Source organism: Hypomesus transpacificus, unplaced genomic scaffold, assembly GCF_021917145.1.
Source record: "Hypomesus transpacificus isolate Combined female unplaced genomic scaffold, fHypTra1 scaffold_272, whole genome shotgun sequence".
Classification (NCBI taxonomy): domain Eukaryota; kingdom Metazoa; phylum Chordata; class Actinopteri; order Osmeriformes; family Osmeridae; genus Hypomesus; species Hypomesus transpacificus.
This window is the reverse complement of record NW_025813799.1, coordinates 89,333-97,776: the sequence shown is the minus strand read 5'-3', so window position 1 is coordinate 97,776 and position 8,444 is coordinate 89,333.

The following is an 8,444-nucleotide window of genomic DNA, read 5'->3' as shown; positions in this document are numbered from 1 at the left end:
AGCAACACACAAAATGGTGTGAAATACAAAGCATCAGAAAAAACAAGCTCAAAGGATTTTGTAAAATTGAGTACTCAGTGCCAAATAGCTGTCAATGGGTTAGCTGTCAATTGCTGACAATGAAGGGATGTGACCTTGACTGGGTCCCATGACTTTGGTCCCAAAGTAAAGTATAAATTTAAACAAGAATGATCACTTTAATGTAATTTCTTGAGAAATACAATGGATTTATAACCTATGAACACACAGTACACTATAAGTTTACGATACGACAAGTCGTAATAGTATATTCAATGTTTTCGTAAAGAAACAGAATTGATCAATTCCACACAATTAATATGTTGTAGACTTATTCCATTTTGATTCCTTAATAGTAGGCTGTCCTAGCTGAATCCCATTCCTGGGGGACTAACATTTGAACCTCCTGAATTTCACCGGCTTTCATAGAGTTTGACTGACCACCAGTTGGCCTGGTGCTAATCTGGCAATGATTCACTCCAAAGGAGATCCAAACCAAGATTTATGCAGGTAGGAGGACATTTCTCAAACCTTCATCCATCAATCACCATTACACACAAAGGCTGAGACCTGGAAAACCAAAGGTTCCTCCACTTTCAAAATACATGATTTGTTTTGATTGATCCATCTATTCTGTTTACCTTCATCATGCAGTCTTGAATTTGATTTGTCTCTCTTATTGCTATCTTCTAGAACTCCAGTTGAGGTGAAGGATATTATGGTGCATTCCTGTGGAGTTGAAAACAGACTCCGTTGGGTTTTTTCGCCACACTGTGCCTTTGAGAGTTGGAACACAGCCCGACGTTGTCCCTGCATGTAATTTAGAGACAGCGTCTTCTGTACTCTCAAATCACACACACGCACACCTAACTACAACACAAGCACCTCTGACAGCCCAAACCTTGGAGGGTGAAATTAATACCCACGACATGCATCAGGTGTCTCATTAGTTTTTGCTTCAGAGAGAACACAGTCTGTTGGTTTATCACACTAAATCATGTCTCTTCCTCGTACTGTGAACAGGGACCAGGGTGGAGACAGAAAACACTGCTCAGTGTTGTAGCACACATGGGCTTTAGGAACCCTGTCATTGTGTGGAATCACACACTACAGTATGAACCAGCCTGCCAGTTTACATTCGAGTGGAATGGAATAGAATGAATTTCTGAAAACAGAACAAAAAGGATCTGGTCAATTTGTAATTAGTATCATGGTCGATATCTTCACGACTTTGATGAGATTGATTCACTTAGGATACCATACCATCCACTTTCCATTCACGTTTAAATCTTGCAGTAGCTATCTCTATAATGTGTTCAATGGCATCATCAAACATGCTATGTATTTCTGGGCAAAATGTGATCGATACCAAAATGCATCTGAAACGTTGCCTCAGGAAATTCAAAGATTAGCCAACACCACTGCACATCTTATAAACATGCTGCAAGTGCTATTCGGGTCATCTTACTAAAGCCTTGAGCGACTCATTTTCCCATCTGAAGATCAAATTGAATCTCAACTTTTTAGTTTGGCCCTTGGCCTGGCCACCTGTTAAGATTCCACTTAACCTGTCTACTTCTGAAAAATGACACATCATAGCTGGATTCATTCGATTTCATCTGGACTAAGTCTGTAGAAACACCTACTGGAAATGGAATCTCCAACAGGAATCCCCTTGACCCCTACCATCAACATTTGCTAATGTATTCCCATAAGAAGCATGGTCGATGAAGCATATCTTGAATGGATAAAAGAGTGTAAAGTTAACATGTGCTTATAACTGACTGTCACAAGGTTTGGGGCATAATGGTCAAATGTGTTAAACGATTGTTTAATTGATTGAGAGATAATACCTGGGTATTCATTTTGTTATTGAAATATTGTACAGTGCAGTATAATAGTCTTTCTGAGATCAATTGAAGTAATGGATATTTAAAGCAGAGCATAGTACTGCAGTAGCAAGATGTGACTTGAATTTGGAAGATCCACAGTATCATCATCATGTGTAATCACCACCACCCCGAGAGAGAGTGTGTTTGTCAGCGTGAAGCCTCCAGCCACTGCACTCGGTGGGCTTTTACTTTCAAACGGAGCCATGGCAGAGCCCAAGCTAGGAGGGTCTCCCAGCAGCATGGGGAGTGTATTGTCTGCCTGACAGACAAGAAGTCCTGAGCCCAATTTACTCACCTGTCATCACCTACCTTCCAAAAAAACTGTGACTTGAAGAGACAAGGATGCCTGTGCAATGATGCCCATACTGAGCAGAAAGGCTGACTGTGGAATGATTGCAGGCATAGTAATCTTAGACACCAAAAAATTCCATTCATAGCAAACATTTTATACAATTGACTGGCTGATTGACTGTGATCACAATTACTTTAAATGGGAAGGGTAAACACAGATGCATTACATAAATACACACGTAAATCATACAATAAATCTTTGAATGATTGCTTGAAAGACTGCCATCCCATCTGAGTTTAAATATTAGCTGCTTTCCTGTGTGCGGTTTCACTACAAAGACAGAGCAAGAACTTCGAAACTAGGTCATAAAGATACTTTTACACACATCTCAGAAACTCTGCGGATTTCTGCACTAGTGATGGTAAAGCACCCAACACAGTATTTTTGTAATTTGATGACCTGCAGAAGAGACTCAGAATCCTGAGCAGTTGCACAGTATTGTGTAACTGCTCATTATGGTGACTCACTTTTTCTTTCTTTCTTTCTTTCTTTCTTTCTTTCTCGCCATTTCACTCTCTTGCTTTCTCCCTTTCTCACATGCCGTAAATAAACAGCATTCCTAAAATGTACAATCATGACATTCTTAATCACATGACTGTATGAGTGATAAACAAAGCAGTCAAATCCCCTCGATAGCAACATCCTCCTAGCAGTTGTCAAGAACTTGGTAGAGTAAAAGCCTGGATTCCCCCTTGGCTGGATTATTCTGAGGAATTGGATTAATGCAGTGCTGACAAATACATCTAGAGTTTCTTCCTCAACAATTCAATATCCTCGGTTACAAGATTATGTTCTTTACCAGAAATTGCACTTTTACTTTTTCTCCTGATCACTCTGCAGTGTTGATCAAATTACAGTAGCGCTGGAGCACTCGAAAAAGGAGGCAACTCTAAAGAGAGCACTGAATCCAATAGTCTGTCAAGCCCCTTTAAATGAGATTTCCCCTCCCATCTCATAATTTCAGTATGAAATACCATGGAGACATGGATATGATTAATCCAGTGAATACAATTTATAATGATAAATTGAATCCAAGCAGAACAACTGTATGTGGCCATGAGCTTAGCACGAGGTTGACCTGTCCTTCATTCCAAGTCAAATACTCATATTCAAATACTCAATATCAGATAGATCTTGTGTTTACTAGAAGACTAAAGAGCAGAGGACTTAGTGCTCCATTCTGGAAACATAGAATCTAGCCTTTTTATGCAGTGGAAAAAGAAAGTAAAAGCTAGGTTTATTGCATTTACAAAGGAAAAATTCACACATTATGATTCATGTAGTAATCATTTATGTCAGTAGAGAACCAAGACAATACATTTTACTCATCTCATCCGCTTGATCCAGTAATCCAGTTGCATCATGTTTAAGGTCAAGAGTGATCAGTGGATAAGGTTTGCAATCTAAAGTATTAATTCTGCTTTCAGTCAAGCCCAGTGGGATAAATCAAATGTCTTTCTGTTTGTTTATGTCTGTACTTAGTCTGCACAGTGGATTTGAAGCACAAACAGTACACACAAATGCACAGACAGATTAACACACACACACAAAAATACACACACAGTCTCCCTTTCTCCTTCTATATGTCCTCCCAGCCAGGGATGTGTGTACAGGCCATCACAAGACCCCAGGTTGCTGTGAGTATAACAGTATATCTGTCAGTCACAGGGCTGCGCTAAAAGAAAGAAATATGAAAGGGAGGCGGAGGTAGGAGAAAGATACATAAGGGAAGTGGGTGTGTGGGAGAAAGAGAGACAGAGATTGAAAGAGAAAGAGAGAGGGATGGAAGAGAGAGGGAGGGAGATAATTACATTTATATTCTGAATACATACAGACACATTATTGGATAGCTGTGTTAATATTGTTATAATGCAAAAAAAAAAGCAAATCATTCCCCATCAAGCAACAGCCTACTCACCAAACTCATAGGCCAAGGTCCAACTGTCATCTTGTGGTTCAGCAGTGCATTGGCGCAATAGATGGCTACTGCCCCCTGTTGGAGACAGGAAGCATCTCTTCTCATGCAGAAAGGAAACAGTGGATAAAGAGATTTTGGAAGGAGCAACAAATACCTCACATTGTACTAAGGCCAAGTTAAGTCTCCTTGACGCCAAACAAAGGGACGTCTAAAGGCCAATGGCAGATATGGCTGCAGTGTGAGAAAAGGTCATGAGTGAGTGGTCCTATGAGTGGGTGGACCACAAGAGCAGGGCCAAGTATTTAGAGATGAAAGCACAAAAACAATCTTAGACCTTCCAAAATCCATACCTTACTGCTTTGAAACCATTCCACACCATATCTTTCTGGAATCGGCATACACTGCGGTGTATAGTGCAGAAGTTGCTCCATCAAGTGAAGGACATGCTGCAGGAATCAGGGATAGCCAGAGGGGCAGGATTTCATGTGAAAGATGTGCCAACCCTACAGCATACAGAAACCTCTTGGGACATTCACTCAGTGCAGCTGTCGGCCAAGCCAAAGGTTTGGCTGCAGTTTGCAGGCAATGTGTTGGAGAGGCTATGTGTCATGCTATCTACACGACTCAATGAAGTGGTTAATGCCAAATGCTGTAATGAAATATTTACAGTATCCACAGAGCCATACAAAATACATTATTTTCTGTCTCTGTGGAAATGGAAACCAATTCTATTTGTTACCTATACCTATACTATCATAATACATTTTAAAAACGGGAACATCTCAAATAATAATAATATTTCTTCTTTACAATACTTGGATATGCTGCCATTGTAGATTCAGATTAACTATATCTGCATACAATGTCAGGCCATCTTGGTCTCTGCTACAGCAGCAGAGAGATACTGCTACTGGTCTGCAATCAGTGGGCTCAAAGCAGACTGATTTCATCTATCTTCTTCCAAACTGCACCACGAAGATGATACTGTGATGATTAGATAATACATAATGGGCTTAACCATGGAATTAAAGACACCTTTCAGAAGAGGAACTGCAACAAGTGAGGAGAAAGTAAGCATTGTAAATCAACCTCATTACTTATGGAAGATTTAAAGATCCTTGAAAGCACATCACACACTATGCAGGAAAATTCCTGTTCCAGACAGAGCCAGGCCTGAATTATAACATTCATCAACAAACTGTGAATCTGCATTTTGAATGCTCCTTTTGATTCTTATCTGTAGCTCGTCTGGACTGCAACAGCATCAGATGGAGAATATGAATCCCCGGATCCACACCCCACTGTTAAGTTCATTCCCAACCAATCTGTGGCCTATTCTCTTGCTTGCTCTTCTAAAGGCATGGTCATGTCTCTGGTGCTGCATAGAACTTGCTAGTGGTTGGGCCAGATCAGGAGACGGAAGCCAGCATGTGCTGTGTGAGCTGTGATCCCTCAAGTCTCTGGAGAGATTTGATTTATATCCTCCCTCAGACTGTCGGTTGGAATCTTCTCTCACCCTCCGTCCCCTCATGGGCAGGCTGAGCCACCCTGCCCGTCACAACACATCATTTCCACCCCAGCATGCACACACAGCCAGCCTAACACCCTCTGAACGACAGTAACCTTTGTTTTGCGATGTAACAGATTTCGGTATCAAACCATAAACCTGGGTACAATGGAGAGTCTGTTGCTGTTTTTCAGTTGTCATTTAGAAATTGGAACATTGATTTGATTTGATGACTCTGTTTAGCATCTAATAAGATTGAGAGAGAAGGTCCTACATAAACTTAATTCCAAATGTGATTTCAAGATATTACACATGGTTATTGTTGTCTAACCTGTACCAGTGTCTTGTCATCGTTTGCCATTTTGGGAAGAAGACATGTTGCGCTGTGGGTGGGTGTGAACTCAGCGTGCCTTCAAAATGACATTTTGCCGGATCTAGAGACACACAACATCAGAAAACAAACTGTTGATTCTAGACATGGTTCTGATGTGTTTGTGTGTCTCTAACAACGTGAAATCAAGGCCTGGGGCGCTCTTCTTGCGTGGTTGGCATAATCATTCAAGTCATTGCCTGTGAGACCGTGGAAAAGGAGGAAATATATTCAAAAATGTTGAATTGACTCAGTGGGCACCATGCCCTAGCCTGAGGCTACAGACATTCACCATTTGAGGCAGGTTTATGGAACTTTACAGTTGAAGCTTAAACAGGGGTTGCCCGAAGGCAACAGAGTTATCAAACAGAGTGTTTGAACTATCCACAGTATTAGCCATGGAGCTGATGACGCTTACTGTACTGATGTTGCAAAGACAAAACAGGGCTTTAGTCATCCAATGACCAGTGCGAAACGTTTGGCAAGAAAAAATGCCTCGTACAAATGAAGTCAAACAAACCTACTCTGATTGCATATCCAATTTGTACATATTACTTTACATTTGAAACCATTATTTTGGTTTAAGGTCAAATGAAATAATTGATATTAACATTGGACATCATTTTTTTCAAACCAAGTTTATCTTAAATGCTTTTTTTGTAAACGTATTTGGTGTTTATGAGTATGATTTGCATCAAATAGGCCTACCTTGATGGTTGTGTCCGTTTAAGAAATCAGGTTAAAATTACTTTTAAAGAAGCCTCATGCACCACCAGGGGCTGCTGGTCAATTACTTTCTGCAGAACTTCATTAAGTGGGCACAACTGGCCTGCGGTCTATCAGGTGTGAACAGGTGGATAAGAGCTCTTATCAGAACGGGAGCATAAAAGGAACACATTAACATAGAGCTCTGTGAGAACCAAACATGTGTGGGGGGATGATTAGCAATGACAAAGTCTACTAAACAAAAATTGATCAAAGTAAATATGTCAGATCACCTGAAGGCTGGTTGAAAGAAGTGGACGAAGCTCATACTCCTGCCCCATAGTCCATATTCCCTCTGTGGCTGTATGTTAATTATTTTCCTGTTTGGTTAATTTGCAGAATGTATGGTCCTCTCTCTCTCTCTCTCTCTCTCTCTCTCTCTCTCTCTCTCTCTCTCTCTCTCTCTCTCTCTCTCTAAACTCCCCTGGAGGTGCAGTGTTTCAAGCACAGCGGGTTGTCTTTTCTACACAGGGTCGTTTTCTTCTCTGTGTTTTTCATTCAGATTGTGTGCATGTGTGTGTGCGTGTTTGCATGTGCGTGTGTGTTTTGTCCCTACCTTGGCGGAAAGCTTCACACATGGTGCCTCGTGAAACGTACTAATAGATTAAATGAAAGGAAGTGGGTTCATTATAACTTGATAGAAACCTTTTAACCTGCAGATGATATGAAACCTTTGGACTGACACATGCAACCAAACATGATCCCATATAACATCCACTCCCAGGTCTCTCTAGTTATAGTTATAGTTCTCGTTCTTCCGTCCAAAATTACGCAAACACCACACCCAGTGATTCTGTTGATGTTAGTCAATCTGTTTTCTCCAACCAGACATTGGATCTTTCTGCATGGGCTTCGGGTTGGGAGTGCTGGAGGATGGGAGGATCCTGGGGTGACCATGTGGAAGGCTGTCTATTTGCCCCCCACAGAGCCTAAAAGGCTATCAGCGTGGACCCACATTTCTTTTTGATACTTAAAGATGAAAGAGCATATTGTGTGAGCTCACATTCATTAGAATAAGAAACCCAAACTGATAAGGGACCATGTGAATTAATGCTGTTTCATAAACACAGCCTTGGTAAATGTTTCATCTGTCGACGTGAAGCCAATGCTGAGCTACTGTTTGTTGTATTTGATTTACGCCTCGGTCAACATGAAACAAACCCTGGTAAACCAGCTAGTCAAGTCACATCAAGACACTCATCAAGAAAAAAAGAACTAGATGTTACACCTGAATGTATGATACACTTGAATATATGTGAAACCTATACTTTGTTCCTAAAAACTATTAACATAAACATGTTCTCTGACATCAGGCATCCTCGCTAGAGGATGCAGATCTCCCTGCATGCACTGTTGTCCCAGGCCAGGACTCTGCTGGCCATCTAACCCAGCAGCTGATTCAAAAGTCTGAACCCCTGAGGCTGTTCACAATATGGGATGCATAAGCTGCTAAAGCTAGCCTGTCCACCTCAGCTGTTTATGACTGCATGCTGCAGGGCTAAAGGAAAATTACTGTGTGTGGATCTGGATGTGTGCGTGTGGGTGTGTGTGTGTGTGTGTGTGGATGTGTGTGCGTTTGCACACATGCGTGCTGACTGCCCATGTGGCGGAATTGATAAATG